This window comes from Oryctolagus cuniculus, chromosome 9 (assembly GCF_964237555.1).
Source record: "Oryctolagus cuniculus chromosome 9, mOryCun1.1, whole genome shotgun sequence".
Lineage (NCBI taxonomy): Eukaryota > Metazoa > Chordata > Mammalia > Lagomorpha > Leporidae > Oryctolagus > Oryctolagus cuniculus.
Genome location: NC_091440.1, coordinates 6,521,708 through 6,542,414, shown reverse-complemented (window position 1 = coordinate 6,542,414; position 20,707 = coordinate 6,521,708).

Genomic DNA, 20,707 nt, shown 5'->3' with positions numbered 1-20,707 from the left:
CCTGTCATGCCCACCCTAACCCCTGCTTTCACAGAGCACCTTGCCCACCATAGAGCACAGGTGAGCCAACGCATCAGGGACAGGGGAGTCCCAGGCATGATTTCAGGCTGAAAAGAGTGGATTTCCAGGATGGGAAAGAGAGGATCCTATTCTAAAGCTGCAGACATGAAGAGCACTTCCGGAAGTTCGTGGGAATGAACCAGAGCTCAGCTGATCTGTCCCTCGTCCCTCTCCCCGCTCCTCCCAGCTCTGCCTGTGCCTCCTCAGTAGGCTGCTTCTAGACAGCCCAGGACAAATCTGAAAAATACCATCCCTTTTGGTACAAAGGAAGGAAGAGCTGAATGGGCCTTGTCCCCCTTTTGCTGTGTATTTAAGAAAGACTTTGGCCGGCGCCGCGGCTCACTAGGCTAATCCTCTGCCTGCAGCGCTGGCACACCAGGTTCTAGTCCCGGTTGGGGCGCCGGATTCTGTCCCGGTTGCCCCTCTTCCAGGCCAGCTCTCTGCTGTGGCCAGGGAGTGCAGTGGAGGATGGCCCAAGTGCTCGGGCCCTGCACCCACATGGGAGACCAGGAGAAGCACCTGGCTCCTGGCTTCAGATCAGTGCGGTGTGCCGGCTGCAGCAGCCATTGGAGGGTGAACCAACAGCAAAGGAAGACCTTTCTCTCTGTCTCTCTCTCTCTCACTGTCCACTCTGCCTGTCCAAAAAAAAAAAAAAAAAAAAGACAGACCTCGCTCTAATATTGATGCTCTCACTCAGTTACTCTTCCATTTGAAGAGTGACAGCAAGTTCAGAGGGGCCTTGGGCTATCCACATCACCTTCATCTTATAGGCTTAAATGGCCCTAGAAACAATATACTGTTTAATTTTGCCTGTTTAACCACATTCTTTAGCCACTGACCAATTTAGCAAAAAATAACATGTTTAATGAGGGAAGGAGGTTAAATAAATATGGTAGACAGAAAAGAAACATGTGACTAACCTGATTAAAGAGGATTAGATAATTCCACTTCCTTGGCTAAGGTATGCAAGTATATGCCTGTGTGTCTGCAGTTGTGTAAGTGTATGTGTGAGTTTGTGTGACTTAGGAAGACATAAACCTTCCTCTCATCTGATAAATTAGCTTTAAATGACCATGTGTCCCTTTCTCCTATGAAAGTTCAGTCCTAATGAAAAACAGAAAACTCACAAGGCTAAATCTCTTATCCAATTTTAATTAACCTCATTAAGATATAAGATGACCCAACCAAAAGACATATTTTTAGTGCCAGATAAACTAATATCTAAAACTAAGTGGATGAATTCAGTGCATTTCAGATCATAAGCAATTTTTATTTGATAGGAATAACACCAATAAGGTCTCTGCCTCAAGATGTTAACAAAATGAACCTTCCTCCAAACATCTTGGCTTAAACCTTAGATGGAACCATGAGGACTCACTATAGTACAAAAGATTGAATACACTGGGTACAGTAAAGTTGCATCTTCCATAATAAAATACAGCAGTATTTTGTTGTTGCTGTTGTTATTTACAAGAGCTTAAGTTTTTGGCCGGCACCGCGGCTCACTAGGATAATCCTCCGCCTTGCGGCGCCAGCACACCAGGTTCTAGTCCCGGTCTGGGTGCCGGATTCTGTCCCGGTTGCCCCTCTTCCAGGCCAGCTCTCTGCTGTGGCCCGGGAGTGCAGTGGAGGATGGCCCAAGTGCTTGGGCCCTGCACCCCATGGGAGACCAGGAGAAGCACCTGGCTCCTGGCTTTGGATCAGCGCGGTGCGCCAGCCGCAGCGCACCGGCCGTGGCGGCCATTGGAGGGTGAACCAACAGCAAAGAAAGACCTTTCTCTCTGTCTCTCTCTCTCTCTCACTGTCCACTCTGCCTGTCAAAAAAAAAAAAAAAAAAAAAGCTTAAGCTTTCAAGACATGACATCCAAGAATTGATTGTGTGGGAAAAAATGGTCCGTCGTGTTCTGGGTCCAGTTTTGCCAACATGAAGTGCCAACTATAACAACTTACCTGGGCAATATAGAATCCTCAATAACCAGCACATGCAATCTCTAATAAAACAATAATAACTTCCACACCTGTCTGTACTCAAGCTGAGAGAAAGGATACTCAGAGAATTTGTTACCCAAAATGACTAGCAGGAAAGATGATTTACTAGCCAAAAAATTAAAGGAATGGCTTTTGAGAAAATAAAGAAGAAAGCAATTCACCTTTGAGGGCCCCTTTTATTTGCTGATCTTATTTTGGGGGACCCCCCTCCCAAAATTTCTTCTACCTCCTACAGGTGTCATTGTTTTATTTCTATATATAGCAGCTATACCTGTGGCTACCTGAGTGGGGAAGGGGGTTGAAATGATTTTCTCAATGCATTCAAGATTCCAAATCCTTCCCCACATTTTTTGTCCATTCAGATTTGCTATACCAACTGGGTTTCATTTGCATTCATTAAAAATTTACTTCTGAGATTAATCTAGTTTGTGTTGCTATGGATGAAGTTGGTCCAGTCAGAAGACATATTTGATGGAACCAAGAATGATGGTCATGGGTGCAACAAGATGATATCATCAATCATGTAGCTATTTGATGAGAAGATGATGGTTTTGAATGTAAATCGGATTCCAAAAGACCATTGATGAAATGCTTGAAAATCACATACTTTGTTGGTGGTCCCAAAATCCCAACAGGCAATAGAATATGAAATAAGAGTCCTAATTGATCTACAAGTGACAGAGTTGAAACTTAAATAATTAAAATGACAAAGATGGCCGGCGCCGCGGCTCACTAGGCTAATCCTCCGCCTAGCGGCGCCGGCACACCGGGTTCTAGTCCCGGTCGGGGCGCCGGATTCTGTCCCGGTTGCCCCTCTTCCAGGCCAGCCCTCTGCTGTGGCCAGGGAGTACAGTGGAGGATGGCCCAGGTGCTTGGGCCCTGCACCCCATGGGAGACCAGGAAAAGCACCTGACTCCTGGCTCCTGCCATCGGATCAGCGCGGTGCGCCGGCCGCAGCGCGCCGGCCGCGGCGGCCATTGGAGGGTGGACCAACGGCAAAGGAAGACCTTTCTCTCTGTCTCTCTCTCTCACTGTCCACTCTGCCTGTCAAAAAAAATAAATAAATAAATAAATAAATAAAAAAAAAATAAAAATTTATAAAATGACAAAGAGCTCCCTTTCCAAGTGGAAGAGGTAGTCATAGGTCCTTCTGGACCCATGGACACACATAGCCCCTTAGTAGAGCTGTTCTGCCTACAACATGTAGACACACACACACACACACACACACTTTTAGCTTCTGGTTCTTCACTCTCACAGCTTGTTGTATCCTGTTTTGCTTTTATTAATCCCAGGGAATGAATCTAACTGGCTGGTTTGGGTCACATAGTTCAAATGAAATTCAACAGGAACAAAATGGCATTCCTATAATTGGTTCAGCTGGAGAGACAGACCCATTCTTTTAACCACTATTCATTATCAAGAGAAATTGGGGAAGAAATCTTGGTCAATAAACAATTGCTAACTAACATGACAGCTTTACCCAGCTATCACGTTTCACTTATAAAGGTACATTGTTGGCCTCCTCTAGATATGGGTTTTAATTTGATCCTTAAGAATGTAAGGCAAGAAGCAGGAGGATGACAGGTTCCTACAAAAGGAATAAGAAATGAATTTGGAACAAGGGGATGGATTCCCATGGATGCCTTTAACTGACTGCTCTGTTATTCTCTCACTCATGCGCAAAGTGAGTCAACCTAAACAGATGATCTCTGAGCTGCTTCTCAACTTTAAAATTCTCTTTTCCATGAGAAAATGATGAGAAATAAATATGGTGAGTGCAGGAAGAAAAGGCAAGAGAGACTTTTTTTTTTATTTTGATGGATCAGTCTAACCCTTTGCTCTCTGCTCTTTTCCTTGCTGTATCAATCTCCTTCTTCTTTCTTATATTAAAAACAAACAACAAAAACAAAACAAAAAAACAAAAAGGTCTGTGAGTGTTTTGACAATCCATGGATTCCGATCAACTGTAATGGTACACCTTGTCGGGACCAATTTGAGCATAATATTCACTGGCATTCAGTTCAGTTTCCTTCTGGGATTTTTTTCCTTTTCTATTGAAAAAGTAAACAAAAAGAGGCTGAGGTACATAAATTTACTCACAGGAACATAGTGGAATCTAATATGCTGTGAACTTTGAGCATCCAAATAGCATTTCTGAGACGTTTCAAATTCTCTACGGGATGGGGAACAGTAGGAATGTCTTAAACCTGGAGCAGGTTTCCAGGTCTCTGTAAGCCACATTGCCTTCAACCGTGAAAGCCAAACTTCTACCTGTTCTCCCACGGAGATGAGTGTGTGTGTGCATGAAACAAGAAAACACCATGCAAATGCATTACAACTGACAGAAAGCCCTACAAACACTGGCACTTACATGAGGCTGAGGTTTGGTGGCCATACTCCACAGTCAATCTTGAGAGAAGCACCACTGGACCCACCTGGGCTATCTACAGGGCACCTCCTGCATAATGTCTACCCTGAAACGCACCTGCTCTTCCACAGCAACCAGGAATCCCGGGTCTCCAGAAGAGATAGGCCCTGCTTTCCACTGCATCAGCGTTAGAATTACTTATTCATACCACCTTGCTTAACGTGTCCGCCAGCCCCGCTACTTCCCTGTGGATGTGGCTGCTTGCCAGCCTGTCTTAGACCATTCTAACTGTTGCAAAAGAATGCCACAGGGTGAGTGCTCTCAACAACAGAAATGCCTGTATTTCTCACCATTCCAGAGGCTGGGCAATCTAGGCTCAGGATGTGAGCAGGTTCTGTGTCTGATGGGAGTCTCTTTCCTAGTCACGGATGACAGTTATTTTGCTGTGAACTCACATGGTAGCAAGATAAAAGCAGGCCCTCTGAAATTTTTTATATGGGCACTAATCCCATGTGTGAGGGCTCCACCTTCATGAACTGACTGACTTCCAAAAGCCCACCTCCAGATCACAAAGGGGGTTAAGTTGTCTGTATATGAATTTGGAGGACACGTTCAGGAATCAGCACATATCCCAGTGTCTGGACTCCTGTTGCCCAGAGGGCTACCTGTGTGCAGACAAGGCAGCCGCTCCTCCATGCTAACAAGAATGCCTTCTATGCAAGTCCTGGGCATGATTTCTTACCTAGGGCTGTTTTGAGTGGATGAATAGAGAGCCTGAATAGGGCTACACAAGTGGGAGACAGAAAGAAAACACAAATCATAATAACTGTTCATTACTGAGCATTTCCTCTGGGCTAGGCACGCTTCTTAGTGCTTTCCTTACAATGACTGCATCTTTTAAAATTATTTTTATTATTTGTTTGTATTTCTTTTTGAAAGGTAGAGAGAGAAATCTCCCTCTGCTTTTTCACCCTCCAAATGCCTGCAACAGCCTAGGTTGGGCCAGTCTGAAGCAAGGAGCCCAGAACACAACCCAGGTCTCCAATGTAGGTAGCAGGAAGTGAAGTACTTGAGCCTTCACCTGCTGTCTCCCAGGGTAGCATTAACAGGAATATGGACCAGAAGCAGAAACAGGGACTCCGCTTCATTCCTTTGCCAAATATTGCCCCTTCCCACCCTGCACTGCATTTTCTCCTCATTGCAAATCTGTTAGTTAAACTGAGGCAGAGAATATGTAAATAACCCACCTAAGATCACTCTGACAACTAACTGACAGACCTCAAAGACCAGGACATGTGTTTGAGTCTACCTTGTTCACTCACATCAGAAATGCAGCTGGAGCAGGAACATGGGCTTCCTGGAAGAGTGTGAGAGGTCTTCTTTCTGTTGGTTCACTCCCAAATGGCCGCAGCAGCCAGCGTGGGAAGATCCGAAGCCAGGAGCCAGGTGCTTCTTCTGGGTCTCCCATATACATGCAGGGGCCCAAGAACTTGGGCCGTCTCCTGCTGCCTTCCTGGGCCGCAGTGGAGAGCTGGATAGGAAGTGAAGCAGCCAGGACATGAACTGGCACCCACATGGGATGCCAGCACTGCAGGCAGCAGCTTTACCCACTAAGTCAGAGTGCCAGACCCAGAATTAGAATCTTAACAATATCCATGTGGGGTTTCCAGGCAGGCCAAGGCTGAGAAGCGCTGTACCAGATGTCCAGAGAAGAGGAAAGTGGATAAAACATAAAAGTGAAGACACAGAAAAGAGAAAGTCCAACGAAACTCGTCAACCCATCTAGGATGTTGAGAAACAATGTTTATGCTTTGGTTCAATCGATTGCAGTGAAACACTCCCTGTTCAGCTGTTGGTCTAAATGACTCCTTAGAAACTCTTAAGGTAACTATCAGAAAGAGTATACCTACCTCCCTTAGGAAGGTATTGATCCTGGTAGAATAAAATAAGCTTCCGAGAGGTTTGATTAAAAATAAAGTTTTTTAACAGAGAAGGAAATGGACTGCCAATAACACCCGTGGGTCTTGCATCCGTGAACGGTTTTCGCTCACCCTATCTCCTCCTTAGGAGTGTGTTGCTGCAGAAGAATGAAACGTAGCTGCTAATGACAACGGCAAAAGATTCTTCTTGTGTATCGATCACGGACAGAACCGCACGTTTGGATGCGTGTCCTGGTGGACGTTCAGGTTGCCAGAGATGAAACTGGGCGTGATACATCCAGGGAAAGAAAATTGTATAGAATTAAAAAGGCAAAGAATTTTGAGTCAGTCCAATTGAAGCACGTCTTTGTGTAGAGAAGACGCCAAGGAGGAAGGCTGATTCATGGCTGTGCACAAGCAAACAGAAAATGCCCCTGACAACCCTGTGAATGAAAGCTGACGGAGTCGCTGTGGGGGACAGGAAAGCGAGTTGCCAAACAGGGTGAAACGGTTTCACAAGCTTTAATCCACTCTACAACTGGACGTCTGGGGTGCTACCCAGAGGGAAACAAAGACGCATTAACTCTGATTAAATTGTCGGACCAGCGCCACGGCCACTGCTGCTCTAGCAAGGTGTGCCCGGGATGCAGGCTGAGAGGCAGGCAGGATGCAGGGGCAGCTGGGGACCAGCTGAAATCAAAGGGCAGCCTGGAAGACCAGTAGGGGGGAGACAGGAGACCTGGTCAATTTCGAGCAGCGCTGCTTTTTTTTCCTGTCCTGGAAAAAAGGGACGGAAACAGCTGTGCTTTGAGCCTGGGTCCCTTTTTAAACCCCAGAACTGGCCATAGCTCATTTGTTCCCTAATGAAATCCAGAGTGGACACTTTTATATTGAGAATTCTCTATAACCTCCTGTCCAACAAATAAAAGTCTCCATCAACATCTGGCCCTGCAGAGAAGCCCACTACATCATTTACAGAAACACAGGGAGGCTGCATGAAGGTTGATTCCGCCAGAGAGAGGTCGCGTTGGAATCTCTCCCGAGTGCAAGCTGCTGCTTTCCTCGCAGCCTTTCTCCGGACCCAAAGGAGGACACTCGCTCCTCCTCAGCCACGAGCAGTGTTCTTGAGGGTTGCTTGGACTCGGCAGCTCAGACACAAGGAGGGTCTCTGAAAGCTTGAATTCTATCAAGCATGGGCTGCCTAGATGCTCCCTTTTTCAGTTCATTGTCTGTTGGTTGTGACTGGGGTAGTTGATGGATTTGCAGACCCCAGACCCCGGGGGCAGTTGTGACTGGGGGTAGTTGATGGATTTGCAGACCCCAGACCCCAGGGGCAGTTGTGGCTGGGGGTAGTTGATGGATTTGCAGACCCCAGACCCTGGGGGCAGTTGTGACTGGGGGTAGTTGATGGATTTGCAGACCCCAGACCCTGGGGGCAGGATGTGCCTCCTCGCTAATTCCTGAGGAGGCTCAGCCTCTGTCTTAGTGCTTTCTTGCTGCCATGATCAGTTACCACAATACACGGGCTTAAAGCAGAACAAATCTGTGATCTCAGAGACCTGTAGGTCAGATGACTGGGGTGGGGGGACTGCTCTCTCCACTCTGCGTCTCACAAGTCCAAAGTTGAGGTGTTGACCAACCAGGGTCCTGCCAGTCTCATTCCACAGGTTGTCAGAATCGCCACGTGAAGCCACAGGACCTGGGTCTCTGCTTCCTTGCTGGCCATGGATCAGGGCCTGACCTGCACTCCTACAGGCCTTTCTGGTGCCTGTGGGGGCCCACTTCTGCTCACGTCTGGACTACCCATGACTTCCCCTTTTGGCTGTGTCTCTGCTTCTTGCTGGAGGGTGTTCTCTTGTCAGGGTTCCTATGTTTGGACTGAACGCATCAGGAGAGTACAGGAGCTCTACCTATTTAGTAGGTCCATGATATTGACTCTACCTGCAGAGGCTCTGTGGCCATGCAACATAACCTTCAAGGTTCCAGGGCTTAGGGCAGAGACAAGTGTTATTTTTTAGGGGTGTGGGGAGGGGATGTGGTGGATATTTATTACCTATCATAATCTCTGAACAAGGCCAGGAGATGAACTGCTATAAACAGTACACCAAGAAGATTCACCTCTAGAACGTCTTAAAGGATGATCTTGCAGGAAAAATTCTTGTTTTCAGGGTTTATTGAATTTCCGGAGTTATAAGCATTTTACTATTTAAGAAGCAAGCATGAAAATGTTTTTCCTTTTTGGAGGGGATTTGTGTGCTTGTGTGTGTTTGCTCTTTTCTAAAAATAAATAAATAAATAAATCCAAGGCCTCCTACCAGTTTTTCATATTAAACAACTGAAATTTAGGCAGGACAAGGATAAAAATCACCCTAAGTTTTCGACGGAAGTGCATGCCCATGGGCCCAAGCAGCCTGAATCCCAGTAGAGTTCTCCATTCCACAATGTCTTGCACAAAAATGTGACTTGTAAAAACCATGATATAGTACAGTTGTAAATATGTAACATTCCCTATTTTATCAACTCGCAAAATTACAACTCCTTCCCAAATTTAGAAAAAAAAAATTAGCTAAATGAAATCAATTAAAATTCCTGAAATGTTTTCACAGACTGCAGAGTTCAAATAATTTTTAAAAGGTGGAAGAGAATTACATGCATTCTTTGATTTTGCTTTATTGGAACTATCATTTCAAATCTTTGGGTAAGAACTGATTTAACACCAACTACTGAACTTTTTATCCAGTTCTTAGTTGGCAGAAGAAAGAAGCAAAATCTAGGCCATGGGCATCTCTGTTAACTGCTCAGCATCCAAGTGTCAGATTCGACTATTGATAGAGAAAAAAAACCATCCTGGCCCCCCAGAGGCCTGGGGGAAGGATATGTCTCTCAAACAATCTGGACAAATGTACACACACACAAGCATGTGCACAAAGAATACATTTTAAATGGGCTTTTTATAAAGCAGATCTTTATATGATCATTATGTTTTTTACTCTATCCTAATGAGAAAAGTTCAATTAGAGCGAATAAGACTTTCTTAAGTACCCAGTGAGTGGCTGATTTGGGATTAGAAATTTATTATTAAGGGCAATTAGTTCTGTGTAAAATGCTTCACATAAAATGTGTTGAAAGTCAAAAATCACATTGGATTTTGAAAAAGATATAATAACACAAAAAGAGAAAATGATTTTCCAAGTTCATGTTAAATAAAACCCATTCCTGAACATGTTTAATTCCTATAACTAATATTGTCAAATGGTGAGAACCAGATTAGTGGTAGCTTTAGTTAACTGAGAGTTAATTTTGCAGTCAGAGTGGCAGGGCAGAGAATAAGGAGAAAGAAAAAAGGGGAGAAGACTGGAGAAGGAAAGGCAACATGTCCACCTAACCCAGCACCAAACCCTCAAAGTCAGGCACACACTCAGAAAAGAAGCAGGTACAAAAGCAAAATCTAAAATTGCTCTGAGATACTGTCAGCAAAGCAAATAAAGAAAAGAAGGCAGTTTTCCTCCCTGCAAACAACTCAGGCGGAGAATTCACGCTGGCTCATTTGTCCAACCGAGTCCAGAACGAGCCGGGGAAAGCTGCAGCCCCCGGGGGCAGATCTGCCCTCAGCCAGCACCCAGGTCTGCCAGGATGTGTCTCACGTGTGGCACAGGCTGGGAGACGCCTGTCAGAGACAGCGCGGCAGCAAAAGCAAGGAAGACAGGCGCTGGGGGTTGTTCTGAAAATCTCCCTGTCCCTTCTACTCTGCACAGCTCTCCTGCTTCAGTCAATGACAATACTTTTGAACAAATAATCAATACTCATCTCCTCTGATCAGAATATGCTGCCCATTCTTAGAGTGGAGCAAACAAGTTCTCTGTTTCAATCTTTAACAGCAACAATTAAGTCATTCTGCTTACTGCTTGAGCCTTCAGAAGACAGAGCAATTTGATATTCAATGACATTTCTATGCCTGCTTGGCGGTTGTTGAAAATACTGAATTTTAAAATTTTACTATGTAAAAGTGACATTTGGGCGGCAAATCCATTAAAAACATCAAAAGATTATCTATGTATTTTCTTCTTGGAGTTAATGCCACTGTGAAAGATAACTATAAACAGATTCACTTTTTTTTTTTTTTTTTTTTTTTGAGAGTCAGATAGACAGACACATAGAGCTCCCATCCACTGGTTCACTCCTCAAATACCCACAATAGTGGGAGCTGGGCTGGGCCAAACTCAGGAACTCTGAATTCAATCTAGTCTCTTCTATGGGTGTCAGCGACCCAACCACTGGTTCTATATCCCCGCTGCCTCGCAGGGTATGTATTGGCAAGAAGCTGAAGTTAAGAGCCAGAACTGGGTATCAAATCCAGGTCCAATGTGGAACAGGAGAATCTTAACAGCATTTAACTGCTAAGCTAATGCTTCCCTACATACTAGGTATTATGTGCACATGTACACACATACACACACACACAAACACACACACACACATGCCAAGGTAGATATATGTAGATGGCTATCCATATATGTGTAGTTAAGTACACAAAATATATCTATTATTTGAAAGTGCCTACATGGTGTTATAGAGTGAATATTTATAGTAAAAACTGTCTTACTCAACTCTTATTTACTGATGAAACTGGCTAATCAACTTCCCCTCCTCTTTATAAAACACACCAGCATATACTACTGTTGATAACTTGCCAATAATGGTTTTTTTCTCTGGTGAGCCTGTTTTCCTCTCCACTATCTATCTACTAAGAGTCAGTTGTGTTTGTTATTAAAGTAAGTTATATTTGTTAGTGCAAGCATGTAATTTAATTCAACATAATAAAAATTAATTGAATATGAGAATGAAGGACAAAGATATGTTTACAACAGCTAAATCTACAGCACTGATGATTACAAAATTTAAGAGAAAAAATAAGTGAAGTGTGAAATGAGACACCTGAAACGGAGTGAACAACTGGAGCGGAAATGGGTAATTCTAAGATTTCGCATTCATTTTGCTTCACATGCATCCTATTTTTTGGACAGCTCAGTTATGTACATACTAACTAAAACAATTCCTAGCCAACACTACTGCAGTTTCTGTACTTAAAAGCACACACTCTTCTTTCCTATGGCTCAATAGGCTAATACTCCACCTGCGGCGCTGGCACCCCATGTGCTAGTCCCTGTCGGGGTGCCAGATTCTGTCCCGGTTGCCCCTCTTCCAGGCCAGCTCTCTGCTGTGGCCCGGGAGTGCAGTGGAAGATAGCCCAAGTACTTGGGCCCTGCACCCCATGGGAGACCAGGAGAAGCACCTGGCTCCTGCCATCGGATCAGCGTGGTGCGCCAGCCACAGCGTGCCGGCCACGGCGGCCATTGGAGGGTGAACTAACGGGAAAGGAAGACCTTTCTCTCTGTCTCTCTCTCTCACTGTCCACTCTGCCTGTCAAAAATAAATAAATAAATAAATAAAGAGAACAGATTTCACGCATTCCATAAGTACAGTTCCATGAAGACTACCACACTTCCCTCCTTTCCCCCATGTGGTCCATTTCCTTTCTTCCCTACCCTCTCTGTTTTTCATCAGTTTTGGAAAAGACATAATTTTAATCCCCTTCATATTCACAGGCTTAATTCGCCACTAACCATAATACTCAACAAGTAAAAAGTAGGAAGACAGTTCCACACAAGTACAATCATACCTCAAAATGTCTGTTTCATTCCTATACTTTTTTGCATTCTATATTAACTGCCACATATCAGAGAAAAGGTGATATTTGTCTCTCTGAGACTAGCTTATTTTACTAAGCATAATAGATTCCAGCTGCAGCCATCTTGTTGCCAAAGACAAGAGGCACACACTCTTATGTCCTGCTCACATTAAATGCACATCTTGGGGGGCTGGTGCTGTGGTACAGCAGGTTAACACCCTTGCCTGAAGCGCCGAATCCCATATGGGCACCAGTTCAAGTCTCAGCTGCTCCACCTCTGATCCAGCTCACTGCTATGGCCTGGGAAAGCAGTAGAAGATGGCCCAAGTCCTTGGGCCCCTGCCCCCAATGTGGGAGACCCAGAAGAAGCTCCTGGCTCCTGGCTTTGCATAGGCACAGATCCGGCCATTGAGGCCAATTGGGGAGTGAACCATTGGATGGAAGACCTCTCTTTCTCTGCCTCTCCTCTCTCTGTGTAACTCTTTCAAAATAAGTAAATAAATCTTTTTTTAAAAATGCACATCTTGGGTTATGAGGGTCTCTGTTCCATGTTATACCATTCAAGATCCACTACTAGGAATATGTGCTTTTCATCAGGAAATAGGAGGAAAATCAACAGCAGTTGCTCCAAAAGAAAAAAGCACAACACACAGAGCAAAGCGAGGTGGTGGATGAATCTAATTGTGGCCTGGATACACAGTCCTCCCATATCAGCAAAAGGAGAGAGTGGCTGATCCTGTTAAATGGCAATGCTAATGTTACAAACTTTAAGTTATCGCCAACACCACCACCCATTCAAATAAAAACAATCTGGAAATTATCGGTAAAGCTTTAAGGACAAATTTATACAAAAATACATGATATAGAATCCCAGTCAATATGCAGAGGAAAAGGTTTGACTCACATAGTTTGCCAACTTCTCTCTATATTTCTTGGTTAATTATGTACTCATAGAAAGTATCATCCCCATGGGAATTACATTCTCTGTCTCCATGTCTATATCCAAAAATGCCTTTTTACCACCAGTCTACTTAAAAGACAATTTGACTACTTAGTACAAAATTCTTGAGTCTCTATTTTCTTCAGGACATTAAAAGCAAAGTTCTACCCTTTTTTGTCATTAAATGCAGTAGTGAAAAACTCTTTAGTCAGTCAGAATTTTCCTCTTCATTTTCATTCTGTATGTATTACATACTTTTTATGCACAAGAATATATTGGAATAAACCTAGGTTTGAACATTATTTCAATTGTTTTCTCATAATTCAGGTGTATATTCAATGTGGAGTCAAGTGGTCTCTCATTTTTGGAAAGTCTTCTTGAATAATAACTATAAATATTTTACTATTTTAAAAAATATTAGTTATATTCTCATTTATAATATTTTTCCTTTATGCCTTTCATACTTAAAATTTTTCTCTCCTTAAAGCTATTTGTAAATCTATGTTCAAATACGTATCTTTTTTTTTTTCTGGTGCATAGAACGATGTGTAAGAACTTACATCTGAATTCAAATTACCTGAACTGAAATCGTAATTTTGAACTTTGGTAAGTTTTTTAAATGTGCTTTTGTGGAAAACAGAAAAATAAGGAGGAGGAATGGTGGGAGTGAGGGAAGAAGGTGGGAAGGCTTGGTGGGAAGTATCATTATGCTCTTAAAACAATATATGAGGGCCAGCGCCATAGCACAGTGGGTTAATCCTCTGCCTGTGGCGCCTACATCCCATATAGGCGCTGGTTCTAGTCCCAGCTGTTCCTTTTCCAATCCAGCTCTCAGCTATGGACTGGGAAAGCAGTAAAAAGATGGCCCAAGTGCCTGGGCCCCTGCACCCACGTGGGAGACCAAGAGGAAGCACCTGGCTCCTTGCTTCGGATCGGTGCAGCTCCGGCCGTTGCAGCCATCTGGGGAGTGAACCAATGGAAGGAAGTCCTTTCTCTCTGTCTCTACCTCTCACTGTCTGTAACTCTACCTCTCAAATAAATAAATAAAATCTTTAAAAAAACTATATATGAAATACAAAAAAAGTTACTGCAAAAATTAAAAGAAAAAAAGAAGGAGAGGAGTTTGAGGTAGAGAGGAAGGGAAGAAATTATGGTTATCTTCTTAGAATTGTATCTAGGAAATATATGAAATCTGTTCTCTTGATAGTGATAAAAAATTTAAATGTGCTTTTCCTTGATTCTTATAAATATGTTAAATAATGGTGCCTACCATTTGCATCAGCTGCAGTGGGTATTAAATAATATATATGAAGGGCTTACAGTATTTCCCAACACATTCTGGCATTATGGAGGCGTTTATAATGCTATTTCCTTGATCCTGTCGTCTTTGTTCTTCACTGTTTTTACAGAAATATCAAATCTCCAGTTTTGCATTGCCAAGATGTTCTTCATTCCCACGAATCCTGTCACTCAACATATTTTGTGAACACTACAAATTTGTGCTTTCTCTTCGCCTGTGGTCTTACCATGACTTCCTCGAGCTCTGCTTTGAGGAATTATGAGATGTTTTCCTACAGTATCCTTGCATAAAGCATTTGCTTGATCACTTGTATGTATCAGGTGAGTTCATCCAGAAGAAACTATCAGCAACAGTGTCTTGTGGTGGAAAGCCATGGTCATACTCTAGCCTGGAATGACACATGTGCATATAAACAAATGGTACAGTACTTAGTTATGCGGTTATTTGGCAGATGAAAACAGAATTTTTTTCGTTGAGTAAATATGTGATTTCATAGAGATTTGGAATTTCCTGGTTGCCTAGAAGAAAGAGTAGGTCTTTGGAAGGACATAATGACTCATGAGTGGACACATTGGTGGAGAGGGAGTTGGAACAAGAAACTAGAGAACAAGGAAAAGGTAGAAGAATGGTACATTACGTTATGCATTGAAAGAATGTGGGAAAAGATCCACTCATGTCATGCACCATGAATTTTTCCAACAATATGTTCAAGAAGTAAGTCATAACTTCTGGGAATACTTTGCCTTGTAAGATAACAAAAAGCTCTTTTTAAAAATCTTTTAAAACTTCATTTGAAAGGCAGTTATAGAGAGAGAGGAGGAGAAACAATGAGAGAGAGAAAGAGAGAGAGAGACAGATATCTCCCCTCTTCTGATTCACTCCCCAAATGGCTACAATGGCCAGGACTGGGCCAGGCTGAAGCCAGGAGCTCAGAGCTTCTTCCAGGAATCCCACGGGGGTGCAGGTGCCCAAGCTCTTGGGCCATTTTCTCTGCTTTTCCAGGTGCATGAACAGGGGCCTACATTGAGAGTGGAGAAGCCAGGTCTCAAACCAGCACCCAGAAGGGATGCCAGCATCACAGGAGGAGGCTTAACTGTTAGGTCACAACACCAGCCCCGGAAGAAAGCTCTGATAGAGACGAGAGAGGGGACTCCTCAAAGCCTCTATCCAGCTGTGCACTCTTAGTCTGTATCAGATGGAAGTCGGGGGCTCCATTTATTTATATGTTTGCCTGCTTGCTTGTTTAATTTGTTCTGAAAGACAGAGACACAGAGATATAGAGAGGACAAAGATCTTCCACCCTCTGGTTCACGCCCCAGATGCCTGCAACAGCTGGAGGTAGGCCATGCAGAAGCTGGAAATCAGGCACTGAAGCCAGGCCTCCCGTGTGAGTATCAAGGAATCAAAGACTTGAGCCCTCACTTGTTCCTCCCATGCCATGGACTAACAGGAAGCTGAAATGGGAGTAAGCCAGGACACAAATCCAGGCGCTCCAGTATGGAATGTGGGCATCCCAAGCTGTGTTAACTGCTAGAGTAAATCCTCAAGCCTCTTGGTTCTTTTGTTAGCCATTGTCAAAGTTCCTATAATAAGTGACTTTTAAAACATTTTGGATCATAAAATATTGGTATATTTTACTTTAAAATTCATATTTCAAAAATCACTTTGGTATGTTATATGTTTCACGGACATTTTAAAGTTTGTTTTTTTTTTTTTAATCTTGAGGGTAGATATCTTTCACAGAATATATTTTTTAAAATATTTTAAAAGTTGCTACCTGACCAGCCTATATATCAGTATTTAGTTAATTTCAGTTATTTGCAAGTCTGACATAATCCTTATTAGAATATAAATTTGATGAAAGTAGGGGGCTGGTGGTGTGGCATAGCTGGTAAAGCTGCCGCCTGCAGTGCCAGCATCCCATATGGGCACCAGTTCTTGTCCCGGCTGCTCCACTTCCGATCCAGCTCTCTGCTATGGCCTGGGGAAGCAGAGGATGGCTCAAGTCCTTGGGCCCCCAGCATCCACATGGGAAACCCAGAAGAAGCCCCTGGCTCCTGGCTTCAGATCGATGCAACTCCGGCCATTGCAGCCAACTGGGGAGTGATCCATCGGATGGAAGACCTCTCTCTCTCTCTCTCTCTCTCTCTCTCTTTGCCTCTCCTCCTCTCCTCTCTCTGTGTAACTCTGACTTTCAAATAAATAAATAAAATAAATCTTTAAAAAATCGATGAAGGTAAATAATTTTGTGTGTTTTATTCCTCAGAACCTGGAAGTGTGAGTAGCAGAGACACTTTTGAGAGTTCAATTTCTTCATCTGAAATTCAAACACAATGTAAACGACAATATGCACAAATTTTATATACATAAAGCAAATAAACATCTGCTATGAAGTACAAATAGAATTCAATAATAGTCATGATAAATTAAAGGTTGTTTAACACCATCAGACTAAACCATTACAACCAACAACATAGTCACTGTTCACGATAGATAGTAATTATGCATTTTTCAAGAGTAAATACAGATTGGTTAAAAAAAAAAAAAGGCACAACCCAAGAGAGTTTAATTCACAGTTCTTCTTTCTCTGTTACATCCCACAAACAGGTACTGATAACTATGTCAGGTAAGAAGGAAGAAGCTATACATCTTATAGACAAGATACTCACTTTTTAGAGAATTGAAAAACAGGTAAATATTGACAATCAAGAGACAAAGACAATACAAGTATGTGTGCTTGTAGGTCTATGCATACATATTTATATGGAAACACACATATATATGTGGACATATAGTGTATATATGCATATAAATACACATATATGTATGTATATGTGTATCTCAAAGACTATGAAGCCTTGGTTGAACATGTTTACCAGGATGAGTGAAAGGCCATATGGCAGAGAAGGGAATTCCACACTAAGAGACTGAAATACGCACCACTGATTGGCACATTGACAACTTTGGTCAGACTTGACCGTGGGATGTGAGAGAGGACACAGTAGGAGGGCTCCCTCTATTAAGACAGCTACCGCTCAGGAAAACATTTTTTGACGAACAGTGTGGCATGTGTGCTGTGTCTTCTAGCTGAGCTGAAACAAAGCTTTAAGTGGCATCTCGGGGATCTCCACGCCCTTGGACTTGAAGAATGGTTACAGCCACTCACAGCAACACATCCCCAAGCCAGTGCATTCAAAAGCCACAACAAATGAAGATGTGGCTCCACTCAAAGAGGACAAGTGCTGCCACAAGCTCCTGGGAGGATTTTCCAAATATATCAGAAGGCAGAAGTGGATATGCCCAACCCTAACAACTGGTTCAGCCCCAGCTTCCTAAAGCTAAACAGTAATCTCCAGTCATCTCATAAAAACCCAATGCAATAGACATAGAAGGAAGGGTAACTGAGGAGGACAATAAGCAATATTTGGCCAACATTTATGAGGAGCCCATTAAAATCTTTACTTAGGATGTTAAGCAAATGGGATTTTGCCATGTCATGAATGAATGACCATTAAAGGGTTTTGGAAAGAAATCATAATAACAAAAGTTAGCTATGCAAAAGGAAGACAGTTCTGTTGGTTCTGTTGGTGTAGCCTGGACAAGAGAAAGAGCAGAGGAGGAAAAGAACTGGGAGGGCCTCAGTACAGCAAGGGAATTAGGGCGAGCAAGCCAAGCAGTGCAGACTCCCCTGTGGTAAACAAGGAAGCCCTTTTGAGTGATATGTTCTGGATAGCAGTGAAAGCAGCTGATTGGCTGAGTATCTTGCGGTGCAGTAAAAGGAGAGGTATCGCAGCTCACGCAGATGGGATTGGGGGCTTTATTGATTGTTTTCTACATCAGCAGTAACCGCAAGGCCACTGAAAAGGAAGAATATGCTATAGATGAGAGGGGGTCCTGAGTTGATGCAGCAGGGAGGACACACTTTTTTAAAAAAAAGATTTATTTGATGAGGCTGGATTTTCAGCAAAAGATCACTAGTTAATCTATATATTAAAAGATTATTGGCATCAATCTTTTTTAATTCTGCAGGAATATTTAAAGCAGGCATTGAAGAGGACCAAGGTTCAAATGTAGGAGAAGCACAAGAGTCTTTAGAGAAAGTATCCAAAACAAAGATAGTCAAAATAGAAAAGAAACTGGGGGAACATTATCTACAAGCCAGGAAAATGAGAATTTCAAGAAGAAACATGGTAACAGCTGGTGCTGTGGCCTAGTAGGTTAAGGCCTCCACCTGTGGCACTGGCAGCCCATATGGACACCAGTTCAAGTCCCAGCTGCTCTACTTCCAATCCAGCTCTCTAATAATGGCCTGAAAAAGCTGTCAATGATGCCATCTCACTAGTCCAAGTGATCAATTTCAGTTCACAATTGATCACACTGATAGGTCTAAGAGTCAAAGGGATCACACAAACAAGACTAGTGTCTGCTAATACTAACTGATAGAACCAAAAAGGGAGAGAATGATCCAACATGGCAAGTGGGAAACACAGCAGACTCATAGAATGGCAGATGTCCTAAGTAGCACTCTGGCCTCAGAATCAGCCCTTAAGGCATTCGGATCTGGCTGAAGAGCTCATCAGCGTATTTTAGGCATGCAAACTTCCACTTTGACTATGACCTTGTCTAAATAAGATCGAAGTCAGCAAACTCAAGAGGCTTCCATAGCCTTGGAAACTCATGACTAGAACCTAGGGAGATTTCTGATGCCATAAACAAGAGTATCAAATTGTTAAGTCAACAACAGGAGTCACTGTGTACTTACTCCTCATGTGGGATCTCTGTCCTTAATGTGTTGTCCAATGTGAAGTAATGCTATAACTAGTACTGAAACAGTATTTTGCACTTTATGTTCTGTGTGGGTGCAAACTGATGAAATCTTTACTTAATATATACTAAATTGATCTTCTGTATATAAAGATAACTGAAAATGAATCTTGATGTGAATGGAATGGGAGAGGGAGTGGGAGATGGGAGGGGTGCGGGTGGGAGGGAAGTTATGGGGGGGAAGCCATTGTACTTTGGAAAGTTATATTTACTAAATAAAAGTTTAAAAAAAGCAGTCGAATATGGACCAAAAACTCAGAAAAAGCTCCTGGCTCTTGGCTTCAAAGCGGTCCAGCTCTGGTCTTTGCGGCCTTCCAGGGAGTGAACCAGCAGATAGAAAACAACCTCTCTGTGTAATTTTGCCTTTCAAATAAATTAAGAAATCTTTAAAAATAAGAAACATTGTAGTCAAAGATATCAGATAGCAGGAAGATCAACAAAGAAGAGCATTAGGAAGAAACATAAATGCATAAATTATGATCCTTAGCAATACTGTTCAAAGCAGACAATGGAGTGCTGTGAGTAATACCTTATTGCAATAAGTTATAACAATAGTAGAAGTTTTTAAGTAAAGCAAATTGATATTGTGATGTTTAAAAAGTTTACAAAAATGTGAATTAAAGGGTTTTATGAGAAGGCAGGGCCAAATGGTAATATCTTTAAAGGAAGATGTTCATCCATATCTATAAACAGAGGGAAAGGAAGGCTCTAAAGACGGCATAGATGGGCAACATTGAAGGAACAGAAGCACGTGGGTGAATGGGAAGAAGTCCTATTGACTGAACAACGTACGGACCGTGCAGCTCTTAATGTGCACTTTGCAGTTTCCACTGGCACACTCAGCCATGTGAGAACATCAGGATCCGGCTGTATAGATTCCTAACACTGCAGAAACTCTTGTGTTTTCTTCCCCCTCACTGCAGAGGAAACCACTGTTACAGCAGGTCGTTGCTGAGATTGCCTTCCTTCTTCTAGAACTTCAGACAGATGCAACCATACAATACATTCTCCTCTACATCTGCCTCCTCAATGCACCCGAGTGTGTTTAAGATGTATAAACGACTCAGTCATTTGATCCTTTCTAGGCCAGGGATCTACACTCCACTGACGGACCAAATATGTTTATCCAGGATCTTGCTGAGTTGTCTGTACATTTTTTTTTTTTTTACAGGCAGAGTGGACAGTGAGAGAGAGAGACAGAGAGAAAGGTCTTCCTTTTGCTGTTGGTTCACCCTCCAATGGCCGCAGAGGCCGGCGCACCACACTGATGCAAAGGCAGGAGCCAGGTGCTTCTCCTGGTCTCCCATGCGGGTGCAGGGCCCAAGCACTTGGGCCATCCTTCACTGCCCTCCCAGGCCACAGTAGAGAGCTGGTCAGGAAGAGGAGCAACCGGGACAGAATCCGGCACCCTGACTGGGACTAGAACCCGGTGTGCCAGCGCTGCTAGGTGGAGGATTAGCCTATTGAGCCACGGCGCCGGCCGCAAGCTTCTTATTCTCAGAAATTTTCATTGTTCTAAAACAAATACCTTGGAAAACAGTTTCTAGATCATGGAGAATGTGGATGCTTAATTTTTAAAGGGACTACCAGCCAGTTTTCACAGACGTTTGCTTCC